The sequence below is a fragment of the Diorhabda sublineata genome, unplaced genomic scaffold (genome assembly GCF_026230105.1).
Source record: "Diorhabda sublineata isolate icDioSubl1.1 unplaced genomic scaffold, icDioSubl1.1 Dsub_71, whole genome shotgun sequence".
Taxonomy (NCBI): domain Eukaryota; kingdom Metazoa; phylum Arthropoda; class Insecta; order Coleoptera; family Chrysomelidae; genus Diorhabda; species Diorhabda sublineata.
Window position 1 is genome coordinate 60,001 of NW_026614294.1, and position 17,500 is coordinate 77,500.

At 45.9% G+C, this 17,500-nt stretch overlaps 3 non-coding genes across 3 annotated transcripts in view; all 3 read right to left on the bottom strand.

Moving 5' to 3' along the window:
- Nucleotides 1–1,083, bottom strand: part of LOC130452317 (large subunit ribosomal RNA) — a 4,099-nt gene extending 3,016 nt beyond the window's left edge. Inside the window, exon 1 of the ribosomal RNA XR_008910942.1 lies at nt 1–1,083. This exon is cut by the window's left edge and continues 3,016 nt beyond it. This is a non-coding gene — a ribosomal RNA (large subunit ribosomal RNA).
- Nucleotides 1,084–1,715: 632 nt separating this feature from the next.
- Nucleotides 1,716–1,871, bottom strand: LOC130452319 (5.8S ribosomal RNA). The gene has a single exon (XR_008910944.1). It is a non-coding gene; the product is annotated as a 5.8S ribosomal RNA (ribosomal RNA).
- A 1,165-nt stretch (nt 1,872–3,036) lies between these two features.
- Nucleotides 3,037–4,958, bottom strand: LOC130452311 (small subunit ribosomal RNA). Its single transcript, XR_008910938.1, has one exon. It is a non-coding gene; the product is annotated as a small subunit ribosomal RNA (ribosomal RNA).
- Nucleotides 4,959–17,500: the final 12,542 nt, after the last annotated feature.

Sequence of the window (17,500 nt, forward strand, 5' to 3'; positions counted from 1 at the left end):
CTCTTGGTGCGCCTCTTCTCGTAATGAGAACGAGACGCCCCGGGAGTGCGAAGCGATCCAATTTATTAAAAAAGCAAATCGCTTATCCTCCCTTGGTCTACGCGAGGTAAACCTTTACTTTCATTACGCCTTTAGGTTTAGTTATTTCCCAATGACTCGCGCACATGCTAGACTCCTTGGTCCGTGTTTCAAGACGGGTCCTGAAATTACCCAAATCGATAGCGTCGTTGATCGGCGTTTCGAAACGAGGTCTGTTCGAGAACACCGTAACCAACAGTCGTTCCGGGACAGAATCGGCATTATGTCCGATTACCGTCAAACACGAAACGCTCTTGCTACGGGCCGAACGCTAATTATAATTTAGCGGCCCCGCGCCATATTTGTACCGTCGAGCGAGTCTGTCGGAATATCGAGGGTCCGCATGAAAAAATCAAGTGGTCTCCACCTCGAGTCTTAAACAGACACCCAACGGATCACGACGTCCTACTAGAGGAAAAGTGCACGCGTTCGATATCGATTAGAAAAACGTAAAACGCGATTTATTGTGTTGCCGAAACAACAACAATATCCGTCATACAAACGTTCAACTTCAATTATCGAAACGCGAATGAATTTCCTCTTTCGACCTTTCGGGTTTCTCAGGTTTACCCCTGAACGGTTTCACGTACTCTTGAACTCTCTCTTCAAAGTGCTTTTCAACTTTCCCTCACGGTACTTGTTCGCTATCGGTCTCGTGGTCATATTTAGCCTTAGATGGAGTTTACCACCCACTTAGGGCTGCACTCTCAAGCAACCCGACTCTCAGGAGAGATCCTCACGCAATCGGCAACGGTCGCTACGGGCCTGGCACCCTCTATGGGCTGTGGCCCCGTTCAAGAAGGACTTGGACGCGCCGCACGATCTCGTGATAAACGGATCCTCCCTAACACCACATTTCCCGGTGGCCGATATCGACCACACGGGATTCGGTGCTGGGCTTTTCCCTGTTCGCTCGCAGCTACTAAGGGAATCCTAGTTAGTTTCTTTTCCTCCGCTTAGTAATATGCTTAAATTCAGCGGGTAATCTCACCTGCTCTGAGGTCGATATATTATAATATATCTATAATATTTAAATACAATTCGCTAAAATATCACAAAAAAAAAAAACGTGTGTTTAATCACATTATACGAAATATAACATTATTTGTTTTTATTTATAGAGGCGGCAGAGCAAGTTATACTATATATATATATATATATATATATATATATATATATAAATTCATATATTTTGTCGATACAGTATAAATGATATAAAAAAAAACACTGGTCAGACGTCCAGTCTTCGAAACTTTATTATTTCTCTCGGACACGACGACCGCGTTATCATTTTAAATATATATAATATATACACTTATTTATCGACTATATATACGTAAATATAACTCTACCAAACAAATTTTATGTATTTCATATAAAAATACACACGATCAATTTATGGTAGTAATAGCGTCGTTGTGTTCAAAAATTGCGCAAATTTTTTCTATAAAAAATTTACGCTGCTTTTCGCATTTTAGGATGCCGCACAAAAAAAAAATACGCACAAGTTTATAGTATGTGCGTGTGTTTTCTTTTAGTGTGCGTTATTGTGTCTCACACATCCAACACGCTTAGTCATTTATTTTTCTATAATAAATTGAAAAATTTTAAATTCTAAGCAGTCTTTTAAATTGATACGACCCTCAGTCAGGAGTGGTCCGGGAACGAGTATCCGAGGACCGCAATGTGCGTTCGAAATGTCGATGTTCATGTGTCCTGCAGTTCACAAGTTGACGCGCAATTAGCTGCGTTCTTCATCGACCCACGAGCCAAGTGATTCACCGTTCAGGGTAATCATTTTATTATGTCGTTTTCTCATATTCTATTCGTCGTATTTTTAATATTTGATTATTAAATTAATAATAATATTATAATATTTTATACGCGTATAGAATTATCTAACGACATATTATATATATATATATATATATATATATATATATATTATTTATTAAATGGTAATTATATATAAATTTTAGAGAAATTATAATATCGTACTTAAAAATATCCGATAAATTTTAACCGCTGCACATGTTTTATTACAAACGAGGCGCGCATAGACAGATATCTCGCACGATATATTCCTCTTAATTATTACAAGTTTTTTAATCTTGAAAGTTTTATACAAATTTCGACACGGTCGGGCGTAAATCTTCGAACACCTTCGAAATAATACGTGAAATATTATTTCTAAAACGAATTTTTATACATATCGAAAGAATCGACACGTGCTTAAAAGTTTCGTTTAGGTACCCGGATGAAGAAAATGTCTTATCATCTCACATAATCATCATCACATATAATATTGTCGAAATTTTTTTGTATTACCTTCGATCGATAAAAAACTTATGTAATAATAAAAAAACGAAATAAAATTTCTCCATAAAAATACAGAAGACAGACACACACGACGACAACAACAACAACAACAACAACAACAGACGACGTTTCAATAATCTATATATTTTTCGTTTATTATAATAACGATTCTTTATATTAGAACGTTTTTAGTTAACAAGAAATTTTGTTAATGATCGTTCTGTCAATCGTTAATATATATATATATATAATAATAAAAATATATTGTTACTACTATTGTGTCGTCATCGTCGTTCGTCGTCGTCGTCGTCGTCGACTCCTTCTACTAATCTATGATAAAAATTTTTCGTTATTTTTACTGTAAATTTATATATGTAGATATATATTTTATAGACGTATGAAATATATTTATCTTTTTTTTTTTTAAATATTATTCGAAACTTGTTCGAATTTTATAAAAAAAAAAAAAAAAAATTTCAATATATATACATCATATATTTATATCATATATAAATTTTCTTTTGAAGAGTTCGATTATTTTGTAGAAAAGAAAAATTTCTTTCACAATTATATATAATATAATAATACAGACTTGATTTCGTTTTTTTATTTTTTGTTTAAAAACGAACAAATACTCTGTAATGATCCTTCCGCAGGTTCACCTACGGAAACCTTGTTACGACTTTTACTTCCTCTAAATGATCAAGTTTGGTCATCTTTCCGAAGCATCGGCGACGCCGAAACGCCACCGCGCTCAGTCCGAAGACCTCACTAAATCATTCAATCGGTAGTAGCGACGGGCGGTGTGTACAAAGGGCAGGGACGTAATCAACGCGAGCTTATGACTCGCGCTTACTGGGAATTCCTCGTTCATGGGGAACAATTGCAAGCCCCAATCCCTAGCACGAAGGAGGTTCAGCGGGTTACCCGGGCCGCTCGGCCAGGGAGGACACGCTGATTCCTTCAGTGTAGCGCGCGTGCGGCCCAGAACATCTAAGGGCATCACAGACCTGTTATTGCTCAATCTCGTGCGGCTAGAAGCCGCCTGTCCCTCTAAGAAGAATTATTTGTACGCCGACAGTAAAAACCGCGAACGGCAAGAGCCGAAACTCAATACCGACGGGCCTTTGGGATGTCGAAATACGCCTAGTTAGCAGGCTAGAGTCTCGTTCGTTATCGGAATTAACCAGACAAATCGCTCCACCAACTAAGAACGGCCATGCACCACCACCCACCGAATCAAGAAAGAGCTCTCAATCTGTCAATCCTTCCGGTGTCCGGGCCTGGTGAGGTTTCCCGTGTTGAGTCAAATTAAGCCGCAGGCTCCACTCCTGGTGGTGCCCTTCCGTCAATTCCTTTAAGTTTCAGCTTTGCAACCATACTTCCCCCGGAACCCAAAAGCTTTGGTTTCCCGGAAGCTGCCCGCCGAGTCATCGGAGGAACGTCGGCGGATCGCTAGCTGGCATCGTTTATGGTTAGAACTAGGGCGGTATCTGATCGCCTTCGAACCTCTAACTTTCGTTCTTGATCAATGAAAGCGTTTTTGGCAAATGCTTTCGCTTCTGTCCGTCTTGCGACGATCCAAGAATTTCACCTCTAACGTCGCAATACGAATGCCCCCATCCGTTCCTATTAATCATTACCTCGGGGTTCCGAAAACCAACAAAATAGAACCGAGGTCCTATTCCATTATTCCATGCACACAGTATTCAGGCAAAATTTTGGCCTGCTTTAAGCACTCTAATTTGTTCAAAGTAAACGTGCCGGCCCACCTCGACACTCAGTCAAGAGCACCGCGGCGGGATTGAGTTGGGCCGCCCTTGCGAGCTAAGCCCACCGGCAGGACGTCCCACGACACGCCAGTTGACACCGCGTACGATGAACCAGCGGCGTGGGACACAGATTCGACTACGAGCTTTTTAACCGCAACAACTTTAATATACGCTATTGGAGCTGGAATTACCGCGGCTGCTGGCACCAGACTTGCCCTCCAATTGATCCTCGTTAAAGGGTTTAGAGTGTACTCATTCCGATTACGGGGCCTCGGATGAGTCCCGTATCGTTATTTTTCGTCACTACCTCCCCGTGCCGGGAGTGGGTAATTTGCGCGCCTGCTGCCTTCCTTGGATGTGGTAGCCGTTTCTCAGGCTCCCTCTCCGGAATCGAACCCTGATTCCCCGTTACCCGTTACAACCATGGTAGGCGCAGAACCTACCATCGACAGTTGATAAGGCAGACATTTGAAAGATGCGTCGCCGGTGCGAGACCGTGCGATCAGCGAAAAGTTATTCAGAGTCACCAAATTGTACGATGACGAGCAAGCCCGCCACCGATTGGTTTTGATCTAATAAAAGCGCTCCTTCCGTCTCCGGTCGGAACTCTGTTTGCATGTATTAGCTCTAGAATTACCACAGTTATCCAAGTAAATGTGGGTACGATCTAAGGAACCATAACTGATTTAATGAGCCTTTCGCGGTTTCACCTTAATTTGGCTTGTACTGAGACATGCATGGCTTAATCTTTGAGACAAGCATATGACTACTGGCAGGATCAACCAGGGAACTACTATTTGTGTATTTTATATATAATAAAACTATTATCGAAAAAGTTTTAATAACAATATCCACCACATAATGTGAGGATGAGAATTATGATGACGTTTTTTCATATTACATATATTTTATATTTATACACATAATATTTTATATTCATCTATATTCTCGTATATAATAAACACATTGTTATTTACTTTTTCGTTTGCGTGGTGTTTGCTGCGCTTATTATTGAAAATATATAATTTTCGGCGCCACGCTTTATATATTATAATATATTTTTCTTATATTTCATAAAATTTTCACCGAATCGACTATAAATTTATCTAAAATTTAATCGAAATGATATTTTAAATAAGATATAATTACGTCGACCGGAATAGAATTTCGACATTATCTCTACCCTTCGCTAGATTGTAAGCGACATGGTTTACAATTAGATAATAATGAACGAAATTTTTATTCTCGCTCGGAATAATGAGAGTTATCGCAATGTTGTGTAATAATATAAATGTTATATTATTATATATATTTTTATAGACGATCGCATATGAATCGCTCGCGGTAAAACGCTAGCTAAATTCGCGATCTCGCAATATATATTTAATTTGTGGATAAATTGATATAATATCTAAAAAGGGAACCGCTAGCAATATACGATAATATATTGGAGGAGAACGGGGACCCTTTCAGAAAACTATATAATCCACTATAATGTGGAATGACCGATACAACGTCTTTACGTAAATTATAACGAGTTCATTAAAATTTAACGAGACGTCAACTTCGATACACCACACATATATGTGCGCTGTACAACGGTACGCTTTCTACATTAACATTAATAAAGATGTATAGTGAAAATATATAAAAGATGTATTATGAATATTAAAAAGAAGTATTATGAAACTTCATACCGTCCGAGACGTAAAAGTGTTATGGAAAATATTAACAATAACGGAAAAAAAGTATTATGAAATTAGATTGCCGCTCGATGTACGAACGTACGAGATGTATTATATAAAAGTTGTATGAAAATAGTGATAATAATGAAAAACAAGTATTATGAAATGAGATTTTCCCTAAATATATGAACTTGTCGAAAAAGATGAATTGTGAAAGTTGAATGGAGACGTTTTGTGTGTAGGAGCCGTTCGAGGTATATTATATAAAAGTGTTATTGAAAATATTGACAATAACGGAAAAAATGTATTATGAAATTAGATCGCCGCTCGATGAACGAACGTACGAGATGTATTATATAAAAGTTGTATGAAAAAAGTAATAATTATGAAAAACAAGTATTATGAAATGAGATTTTCCCTAAATATATGAACTTGTCGAAAAAGATGAATTGTGAAAGTTGAATGGAGATGTTTTGTATGTAGGAACCGTTCGAGGTATATTATATAAAAGTGTTATGGAAAATATTAACAATAACGGAAAAAATGTATTATGAAATTAGATCGCCGCTCGATGAACGAACGTACGAGATGTATTATATAAAAGTTGTATGAAAATAGTAATAATTATGAAAAACAAGTATTATGAAATGAGATTTTCCCTAAATATATGAACTTGTCGAAAAAGATGAATTGTGAAAGTTGAATGGAGATGTTTTGTATGTAGGAACCGTTCGAGGTATATTATATAAAAGTGTTATGGAAAATATTGACAATAACGGAAAAAATGTATTATGAAATTAGATCGCCGCTCGATGAACGAACGTACGAGATGTATTATATAAAAGTTGTATGAAAATAGTAATAATTATGAAAAACAAGTATTATGAAATGAGATTTTCCCTAAATATATGAACTTGTCGAAAAAGATGAATTGTGAAAGTTGAATGGAGTTGTTTTTTATGTAGGAGCCGTTCGAGGTATATAATATAAAAGTGCTATGAAAATATTAACAATAACGGAAAAAAGTATTATGAAATTAGATCGCCGCTCGATGTATGAACGTCCGAGATGTATTATATAAAAGTTGTATTAAATTAGTGATAATAATGAAAAACAAGTAGTATGAAATTATATTCCGCTCGATATAAGAACTTGTCGAAAAAGATGAATTGCGAAAATTGAATGGAGATGTTTTGTATGTAGGAGCCGTTCGAGGTATATTATATAAAAGTGTTAAGCGTGGCTTCAGGCCGGCAGAGGGCGCTAGTGTCTGTAAATTCGTGTCAAGTTTGGCGTCTGGCCGGCAGAGGGCGCTAGTGTCTATAAAACCGTGTTAAGTGTGGCTTCTGGCCGGCAGGTGGCGCTAGTGTCTGTAAATTCGTGTCAAGTTTGGCGTCTGGCTGGCAGAGGGCGCTAGTGTCTATAAAACCGTGTTTAGTTTGTCTTCTGGCCGGCAGAGGGCGCTAGTGTCTGTAAATTCGTGTCAAGTTTGGCGTCTGGCTGGCAGAGGGCGCTAGTGTCTATAAAACCGTGTTTAGTTTGTCTTCTGGCCGGCAGAGGGCGCTAGTGTCTATAAAACCGTGTTAAGTGTGGCTTCTGGCCGGCAGGTGGCGCTAGTGTCTGTGAATTCGTGCAAGTTTGGCGCCTGGCCGGCAGAGGGCGCTAGTGTCTATAAAACCGTGTTAAGTGTGGCTTCTGGCCGGCAGGTGGCGCTAGTGTCTGTAAATTCGTGTCAAGTTTGGCGTCTGGCCGGCAGAGGGCGCTAGTGTCTATAAAACCGTGTTTAGTTTGTCTTCTGGCCGGCAGAGGGCGCAAGTGTCTGTAAATTCGTGTCAAGTTTGGCGTCTGGCTGGCAGAGGGCGCTAGTGTCTGTAAATTCGTGTCAAGTTTGGCGTCTGGCCGGTAGAGGGCACTAGTGTCTATAAAACCGTGTTAAGTGTGGCTTCTGGCCGGTAGAGGGCGCTAGTGTCTGTAAATTCGTGTCAAGTTTGGCGCCTGGCCGGCAGAGGGCGCTAGTGTCTATAAAACCGTGTTTAGTTTGTCTTCTGGCCGGCAGAGGGCGCTAGTGTCTGTAAATTCGTGTCAAGTTTGGCGTCTGGCTGGCAGAGGGCGCTAGTGTCTATAAAACCGTGTTTAGTTTGTCTTCTGGCCGGCAGAGGGCGCTAGTGTCTGTAAATTCGTGTCAAGTTTGGCGTCTGGCTGGCAGAGGGCGCTAGTGTCTATAAAACCGTGTTTAGTTTGTCTTCTGGCCGGCAGAGGGCGCTAGTGTCTATAAAACCGTGTTAAGTGTGGCTTCTGGCCGGCAGGTGGCGCTAGTGTCTGTGAATTCGTGCAAGTTTGGCGCCTGGCCGGCAGAGGGCGCTAGTGTCTATAAAACCGTGTTAAGTGTGGCTTCTGGCCGGCAGGTGGCGCTAGTGTCTGTAAATTCGTGTCAAGTTTGGCGTCTGGCCGGCAGAGGGCGCTAGTGTCTATAAAACCGTGTTTAGTTTGTCTTCTGGCCGGCAGAGGGCGCAAGTGTCTGTAAATTCGTGTCAAGTTTGGCGTCTGGCTGGCAGAGGGCGCTAGTGTCTGTAAATTCGTGTCAAGTTTGGCGTCTGGCCGGTAGAGGGCACTAGTGTCTATAAAACCGTGTTAAGTGTGGCTTCTGGCCGGTAGAGGGCGCTAGTGTCTGTAAATTCGTGTCAAGTTTGGCGTCTGGCCGGCAGAGGGCGCTAGTGTCTATAAAACCGTGTTAAGTGTGGCTTCTGGCCGGCAGGTGGCGCTAGTGTCTGTAAATTCGTGTCAAGTTTGGCGCCTGGCCGGCAGAGGGCGCTAGTGTCTATAAAACCGTGTTTAGTTTGTCTTCTGGCCGGCAGAGGGCGCTAGTGTCTATAAAACCGTGTTAAGTGTGGCTTCTGGCCGGCAGGTGGCGCTAGTGTCTGTGAATTCGTGCAAGTTTGGCGCCTGGCCGGCAGAGGGCGCTAGTGTCTATAAAACCGTGTTAAGTGTGGCTTCTGGCCGGCAGGTGGCGCTAGTGTCTGTAAATTCGTGTCAAGTTTGGCGTCTGGCCGGCAGAGGGCGCTAGTGTCTATAAAACCGTGTTTAGTTTGTCTTCTGGCCGGCAGAGGGCGCTAGTGTCTGTAAATTCGTGTCAAGTTTGGCGTCTGGCTGGCAGAGGGCGCTAGTGTCTATAAAACCGTGTTTAGTTTGTCTTCTGGCCGGCAGGTGGCGCTAGTGTGTATAAAACCGTGTTAAGCGTGGCTTCAGGCCGGCAGAGGGCGCTAGTGTCTATAAAACCGTGTTTAGTTTGTCTTCTTGCCGGCAGGTGGCGCTAGTGTCTATAAAACCGTGTTTAGTTTTTCTTCTGGCCGGTAGGATATAAGAACTTGTCGAGGTGTAACATATAAAAGTTGTATGAAATAGTAATAACATCGAAAAAAAAAAACCGTGTCAAGTTTGGCGCCTGGCCGGCAGAGGGCGCTAGTGTCTATAAAACCGTGTTAAGTGTGGCTTCTGGCCGGCAGGTGGCGCTAGTGTCTATAAAACCGTGTTTAGTTTGTCTTCTGGCCGGCAGAGGGCGCTAGTGTCTATAAAACCGTGTTAAGTGTGGCTTCTGGCCGGCAGGTGGCGCTAGTGTCTGTGAATTCGTGCAAGTTTGGCGCCTGGCCGGCAGAGGGCGCTAGTGTCTATAAAACCGTGTTAAGTGTGGCTTCTGGCCGGCAGGTGGCGCTAGTGTCTGTAAATTCGTGTCAAGTTTGGCGTCTGGCCGGCAGAGGGCGCTAGTGTCTATAAAACCGTGTTTAGTTTGTCTTCTGGCCGGCAGAGGGCGCTAGTGTCTGTAAATTCGTGTCAAGTTTGGCGTCTGGCTGGCAGAGGGCGCTAGTGTCTATAAAACCGTGTTTAGTTTGTCTTCTGGCCGGCAGGTGGCGCTAGTGTGTATAAAACCGTGTTAAGCGTGGCTTCAGGCCGGCAGAGGGCGCTAGTGTCTATAAAACCGTGTTTAGTTTGTCTTCTTGCCGGCAGGTGGCGCTAGTGTCTATAAAACCGTGTTTAGTTTTTCTTCTGGCCGGTAGGATATAAGAACTTGTCGAGGTGTAACATATAAAAGTTGTATGAAATAGTAATAACATCGAAAAAAAAAAACCGTGTCAAGTTTGGCGTCTGGCCGGCAGAGGGCGCTAGTGTCTATAAAACCGTGTTAAGTGTGGCTTCTGGCCGGCAGGTGGCGCTAGTGTCTGTAAATTCGTGTCAAGTTTGGCGTCTGGCCGGTAGAGGGCACTAGTGTCTATAAAACCGTGTTAAGTGTGGCTTCTGGCCGGCAGAGGGCGCTAGTGTCTGTAAATTCGTGTCAAGTTTGGCGTCTGGCCGGCAGAGGGCGCTAGTGTCTATAAAACCGTGTTAAGTGTGGCTTCTGGCCGGCAGGTGGCGCTAGTGTCTGTAAATTCGTGTCAAGTTTGGCGCCTGGCCGGCAGAGGGCGCTAGTGTCTATAAAACCGTGTTTAGTTTGTCTTCTGGCCGGCAGAGGGCGCTAGTGTCTATAAAACCGTGTTAAGTGTGGCTTCTGGCCGGCAGGTGGCGCTAGTGTCTGTGAATTCGTGCAAGTTTGGCGCCTGGCCGGCAGAGGGCGCTAGTGTCTATAAAACCGTGTTAAGTGTGGCTTCTGGCCGGCAGGTGGCGCTAGTGTCTGTGAATTCGTGCAAGTTTGGCGCCTGGCCGGCAGGTGGCGCTAGTGTCTGTGAATTCGTGCAAGTTTGGCGCCTGGCCGGCAGGTGGCGCTAGTGTCTGTGAATTCGTGCAAGTTTGGCGCCTGGCCGGCAGAGGGCGCTAGTGTCTATAAAACCGTGTTTAGTTTGTCTTCTGGCCGGCAGAGGGCGCTAGTGTCTGTAAATTCGTGTCAAGTTTGGCGTCTGGCTGGCAGAGGGCGCTAGTGTCTATAAAACCGTGTTTAGTTTGTCTTCTGGCCGGCAGGTGGCGCTAGTGTGTATAAAACCGTGTTAAGCGTGGCTTCAGGCCGGCAGAGGGCGCTAGTGTCTATAAAACCGTGTTTAGTTTGTCTTCTTGCCGGCAGGTGGCGCTAGTGTCTATAAAACCGTGTTTAGTTTTTCTTCTGGCCGGTAGGATATAAGAACTTGTCGAGGTGTAACATATAAAAGTTGTATGAAATAGTAATAACATCGAAAAAAAAAACCGTGTCAAGTTTGGCGCCTGGCCGGCAGAGGGCGCTAGTGTCTATAAAACCGTGTTAAGTGTGGCTTCTGGCCGGCAGGTGGCGCTAGTGTCTATAAAACCGTGTTTAGTTTGTCTTCTGGCCGGCAGAGGGCGCTAGTGTCTATAAAACCGTGTTAAGTGTGGCTTCTGGCCGGCAGGTGGCGCTAGTGTCTGTGAATTCGTGCAAGTTTGGCGCCTGGCCGGCAGAGGGCGCTAGTGTCTATAAAACCGTGTTAAGTGTGGCTTCTGGCCGGCAGGTGGCGCTAGTGTCTGTAAATTCGTGTCAAGTTTGGCGTCTGGCCGGCAGAGGGCGCTAGTGTCTATAAAACCGTGTTTAGTTTGTCTTCTGGCCGGCAGAGGGCGCTAGTGTCTGTAAATTCGTGTCAAGTTTGGCGTCTGGCTGGCAGAGGGCGCTAGTGTCTATAAAACCGTGTTTAGTTTGTCTTCTGGCCGGCAGGTGGCGCTAGTGTGTATAAAACCGTGTTAAGCGTGGCTTCAGGCCGGCAGAGGGCGCTAGTGTCTATAAAACCGTGTTTAGTTTGTCTTCTTGCCGGCAGGTGGCGCTAGTGTCTATAAAACCGTGTTTAGTTTTTCTTCTGGCCGGTAGGATATAAGAACTTGTCGAGGTGTAACATATAAAAGTTGTATGAAATAGTAATAACATCGAAAAAAAAAAACCGTGTCAAGTTTGGCGCCTGGCCGGCAGAGGGCGCTAGTGTCTATAAAACCGTGTTAAGTGTGGCTTCTGGCCGGCAGGTGGCGCTAGTGTCTGTAAATTCGTGTCAAGTTTGGCGTCTGGCCGGTAGAGGGCACTAGTGTCTATAAAACCGTGTTAAGTGTGGCTTCTGGCCGGCAGAGGGCGCTAGTGTCTGTAAATTCGTGTCAAGTTTGGCGCCTGGCCGGCAGAGGGCGCTAGTGTCTATGAAACCGTGTTAAGTGTGGCTTCTGGCCGGCAGGTGGCGCTAGTGTCTATAAAACCGTGTTTAGTTTGTCTTCTGGCCGGCAGAGGGCGCTAGTGTCTATAAAACCGTGTTAAGTGTGGCTTCTGGCCGGCAGGTGGCGCTAGTGTCTGTGAATTCGTGCAAGTTTGGCGCCTGGCCGGCAGAGGGCGCTAGTGTCTATAAAACCGTGTTAAGTGTGGCTTCTGGCCGGCAGGTGGCGCTAGTGTCTGTAAATTCGTGTCAAGTTTGGAGTCTGGCCGGCAGAGGGCGCTAGTGTCTATAAAACCGTGTTTAGTTTGTCTTCTGGCCGGCAGAGGGCGCTAGTGTCTGTAAATTCGTGTCAAGTTTGGCGTCTGGCTGGCAGAGGGCGCTAGTGTCTATAAAACCGTGTTTAGTTTGTCTTCTGGCCGGCAGGTGGCGCTAGTGTGTATAAAACCGTGTTAAGCGTGGCTTCAGGCCGGCAGAGGGCGCTAGTGTCTATAAAACCGTGTTTAGTTTGTCTTCTTGCCGGCAGGTGGCGCTAGTGTCTATAAAACCGTGTTTAGTTTTTCTTCTGGCCGGTAGGATATAAGAACTTGTCGAGGTGTAACATATAAAAGTTGTATGAAATAGTAATAACATCGAAAAAAAAAAACCGTGTCAAGTTTGGCGCCTGGCCGGCAGAGGGCGCTAGTGTCTATAAAACCGTGTTAAGTGTGGCTTCTGGCCGGCAGGTGGCGCTAGTGTCTGTAAATTCGTGTCAAGTTTGGCGTCTGGCCGGCAGAGGGCACTAGTGTCTATAAAACCGTGTTAAGTGTGGCTTCTGGCCGGCAGAGGGCGCTAGTGTCTGTAAATTCGTGTCAAGTTTGGCGTCTGGCCGGCAGAGGGCGCTAGTGTCTATAAAACCGTGTTAAGTGTGGCTTCTGGCCGGCAGGTGGCGCTAGTGTCTGTGAATTCGTGCAAGTTTGGCGCCTGGCCGGCAGAGGGCGCTAGTGTCTATAAAACCGTGTTAAGTGTGGCTTCTGGCCGGCAGGTGGCGCTAGTGTCTGTAAATTCGTGTCAAGTTTGGCGTCTGGCCGGCAGAGGGCGCTAGTGTCTATAAAACCGTGTTTAGTTTGTCTTCTGGCCGGCAGAGGGCGCTAGTGTCTGTAAATTCGTGTCAAGTTTGGCGTCTGGCTGGCAGAGGGCGCTAGTGTCTATAAAACCGTGTTTAGTTTGTCTTCTGGCCGGCAGGTGGCGCTAGTGTGTATAAAACCGTGTTAAGCGTGGCTTCAGGCCGGCAGAGGGCGCTAGTGTCTATAAAACCGTGTTTAGTTTGTCTTCTTGCCGGCAGGTGGCGCTAGTGTCTATAAAACCGTGTTTAGTTTTTCTTCTGGCCGGTAGGATATAAGAACTTGTCGAGGTGTAACATATAAAAGTTGTATGAAATAGTAATAACATCGAAAAAAAAAAACCGTGTCAAGTTTGGCGCCTGGCCGGCAGAGGGCGCTAGTGTCTATAAAACCGTGTTAAGTGTGGCTTCTGGCCGGCAGGTGGCGCTAGTGTCTGTAAATTCGTGTCAAGTTTGGCGTCTGGCCGGTAGAGGGCACTAGTGTCTATAAAACCGTGTTAAGTGTGGCTTCTGGCCGGCAGAGGGCGCTAGTGTCTGTAAATTCGTGTCAAGTTTGGCGCCTGGCCGGCAGAGGGCGCTAGTGTCTATAAAACCGTGTTAAGTGTGGCTTCTGGCCGGCAGGTGGCGCTAGTGTCTGTAAATTCGTGTCAAGTTTGGCGCCTGGCCGGCAGAGGGCGCTAGTGTCTATAAAACCGTGTTTAGTTTGTCTTCTGGCCGGCAGAGGGCGCTAGTGTCTATAAAACCGTGTTAAGTGTGGCTTCTGGCCGGCAGGTGGCGCTAGTGTCTGTAAATTCGTGTCAAGTTTGGAGTCTGGCCGGCAGAGGGCGCTAGTGTCTATAAAACCGTGTTTAGTTTGTCTTCTGGCCGGCAGAGGGCGCTAGTGTCTGTAAATTCGTGTCAAGTTTGGCGTCTGGCTGGCAGAGGGCGCTAGTGTCTATAAAACCGTGTTTAGTTTGTCTTCTGGCCGGCAGGTGGCGCTAGTGTGTATAAAACCGTGTTAAGCGTGGCTTCAGGCCGGCAGAGGGCGCTAGTGTCTATAAAACCGTGTTTAGTTTGTCTTCTTGCCGGCAGGTGGCGCTAGTGTCTATAAAACCGTGTTTAGTTTTTCTTCTGGCCGGTAGGATATAAGAACTTGTCGAGGTGTAACATATAAAAGTTGTATGAAATAGTAATAACATCGAAAAAAAAAAACCGTGTCAAGTTTGGCGCCTGGCCGGCAGAGGGCGCTAGTGTCTATAAAACCGTGTTAAGTGTGGCTTCTGGCCGGCAGGTGGCGCTAGTGTCTATAAAACCGTGTTTAGTTTGTCTTCTGGCCGGCAGAGGGCGCTAGTGTCTATAAAACCGTGTTAAGTGTGGCTTCTGGCCGGCAGGTGGCGCTAGTGTCTGTGAATTCGTGCAAGTTTGGCGCCTGGCCGGCAGAGGGCGCTAGTGTCTATAAAACCGTGTTTAGTTTGTCTTCTGGCCGGCAGAGGGCGCTAGTGTCTGTAAATTCGTGTCAAGTTTGGCGTCTGGCCGGCAGAGGGCGCTAGTGTCTATAAAACCGTGTTTAGTTTCTCTTCTGGCCGGCAGAGGGCGCTAGTGTCTGTAAATTCGTGTCAAGTTTGGCGTCTGGCTGGCAGAGGGCGCTAGTGTCTATAAAACCGTGTTTAGTTTGTCTTCTGGCCGGCAGGTGGCGCTAGTGTGTATAAAACCGTGTTAAGCGTGGCTTCAGGCCGGCAGAGGGCGCTAGTGTCTATAAAACCGTGTTTAGTTTGTCTTCTTGCCGGCAGGTGGCGCTAGTGTCTATAAAACCGTGTTTAGTTTTTCTTCTGGCCGGTAGGATATAAGAACTTGTCGAGGTGTAACATATAAAAGTTGTATGAAATAGTAATAACATCGAAAAAAAAAAACCGTGTCAAGTTTGGCGCCTGGCCGGCAGAGGACGCTAGTGTCTATAAAACCGTGTTAAGTGTGGCTTCTGGCCGGCAGGTGGCGCTAGTGTCTATAAAACCGTGTTTAGTTTGTCTTCTGGCCGGCAGAGGGCGCTAGTGTCTATAAAACCGTGTTAAGTGTGGCTTCTGGCCGGCAGGTGGCGCTAGTGTCTGTGAATTCGTGCAAGTTTGGCGCCTGGCCGGCAGAGGGCGCTAGTGTCTATAAAACCGTGTTAAGTGTGGCTTCTGGCCGGCAGGTGGCGCTAGTGTCTGTAAATTCGTGTCAAGTTTGGCGTCTGGCCGGCAGAGGGCGCTAGTGTCTATAAAACCGTGTTTAGTTTGTCTTCTGGCCGGCAGAGGGCGCTAGTGTCTGTAAATTCGTGTCAAGTTTGGCGTCTGGCTGGCAGAGGGCGCTAGTGTCTATAAAACCGTGTTTAGTTTGTCTTCTGGCCGGCAGGTGGCGCTAGTGTGTATAAAACCGTGTTAAGCGTGGCTTCAGGCCGGCAGAGGGCGCTAGTGTCTATAAAACCGTGTTTAGTTTGTCTTCTTGCCGGCAGGTGGCGCTAGTGTCTATAAAACCGTGTTTAGTTTTTCTTCTGGCCGGTAGGATATAAGAACTTGTCGAGGTGTAACATATAAAAGTTGTATGAAATAGTAATAACATCGAAAAAAAAAAACCGTGTCAAGTTTGGCGTCTGGCCGGCAGAGGGCGCTAGTGTCTATAAAACCGTGTTAAGTGTGGCTTCTGGCCGGCAGGTGGCGCTAGTGTCTGTAAATTCGTGTCAAGTTTGGCGTCTGGCCGGTAGAGGGCACTAGTGTCTATAAAACCGTGTTAAGTGTGGCTTCTGGCCGGCAGAGGGCGCTAGTGTCTGTAAATTCGTGTCAAGTTTGGCGTCTGGCCGGCAGAGGGCGCTAGTGTCTATAAAACCGTGTTAAGTGTGGCTTCTGGCCGGCAGGTGGCGCTAGTGTCTGTAAATTCGTGTCAAGTTTGGCGCCTGGCCGGCAGAGGGCGCTAGTGTCTATAAAACCGTGTTTAGTTTGTCTTCTGGCCGGCAGAGGGCGCTAGTGTCTATAAAACCGTGTTAAGTGTGGCTTCTGGCCGGCAGGTGGCGCTAGTGTCTGTAAATTCGTGTCAAGTTTGGCGTCTGGCCGGCAGAGGGCGCTAGTGTCTATAAAACCGTGTTTAGTTTGTCTTCTGGCCGGCAGAGGGCGCTAGTGTCTGTAAATTCGTGTCAAGTTTGGCGTCTGGCTGGCAGAGGGCGCTAGTGTCTATAAAACCGTGTTTAGTTTGTCTTCTGGCCGGCAGGTGGCGCTAGTGTGTATAAAACCGTGTTAAGCGTGGCTTCAGGCCGGCAGAGGGCGCTAGTGTCTATAAAACCGTGTTTAGTTTGTCTTCTTGCCGGCAGGTGGCGCTAGTGTCTATAAAACCGTGTTTAGTTTTTCTTCTGGCCGGTAGGATATAAGAACTTGTCGAGGTGTAACATATAAAAGTTGTATGAAATAGTAATAACATCGAAAAAAAAAAACCGTGTCAAGTTTGGCGCCTGGCCGGCAGAGGGCGCTAGTGTCTATAAAACCGTGTTAAGTGTGGCTTCTGGCCGGCAGGTGGCGCTAGTGTCTGTAAATTCGTGTCAAGTTTGGCGTCTGGCCGGTAGAGGGCACTAGTGTCTATAAAACCGTGTTAAGTGTGGCTTCTGGCCGGCAGAGGGCGCTAGTGTCTGTAAATTCGTGTCAAGTTTGGCGCCTGGCCGGCAGAGGGCGCTAGTGTCTATAAAACCGTGTTAAGTGTGGCTTCTGGCCGGCAGGTGGCGCTAGTGTCTGTAAATTCGTGTCAAGTTTGGCGCCTGGCCGGCAGAGGGCGCTAGTGTCTATAAAACCGTGTTTAGTTTGTCTTCTGGCCGGCAGAGGGCGCTAGTGTCTATAAAACCGTGTTAAGTGTGGCTTCTGGCCGGCAGGTGGCGCTAGTGTCTGTGAATTCGTGCAAGTTTGGCGTCTGGCCGGTAGAGGGCACTAGTGTCTATAAAACCGTGTTAAGTGTGGCTTCTGGCCGGCAGAGGGCGCTAGTGTCTGTAAATTCGTGTCAAGTTTGGCGCCTGGCCGGCAGAGGGCGCTAGTGTCTATAAAACCGTGTTAAGTGTGGCTTCTGGCCGGCAGGTGGCGCTAGTGTCTGTAAATTCGTGTCAAGTTTGGCGCCTGGCCGGCAGAGGGCGCTAGTGTCTATAAAACCGTGTTTAGTTTGTCTTCTGGCCGGCAGAGGGCGCTAGTGTCTATAAAACCGTGTTAAGTGTGGCTTCTGGCCGGCAGGTGGCGCTAGTGTCTGTAAATTCGTGTCAAGTTTGGCGTCTGGCCGGTAGAGGGCACTAGTGTCTATAAAACCGTGTTAAGTGTGGCTTCTGGCCGGCAGAGGGCGCTAGTGTCTGTAAATTCGTGTCAAGTTTGGCGTCTGGCCGGCAGAGGGCGCTAGTGTCTATAAAACCGTGTTAAGTGTGGCTTCTGGCCGGCAGGTGGCGCTAGTGTC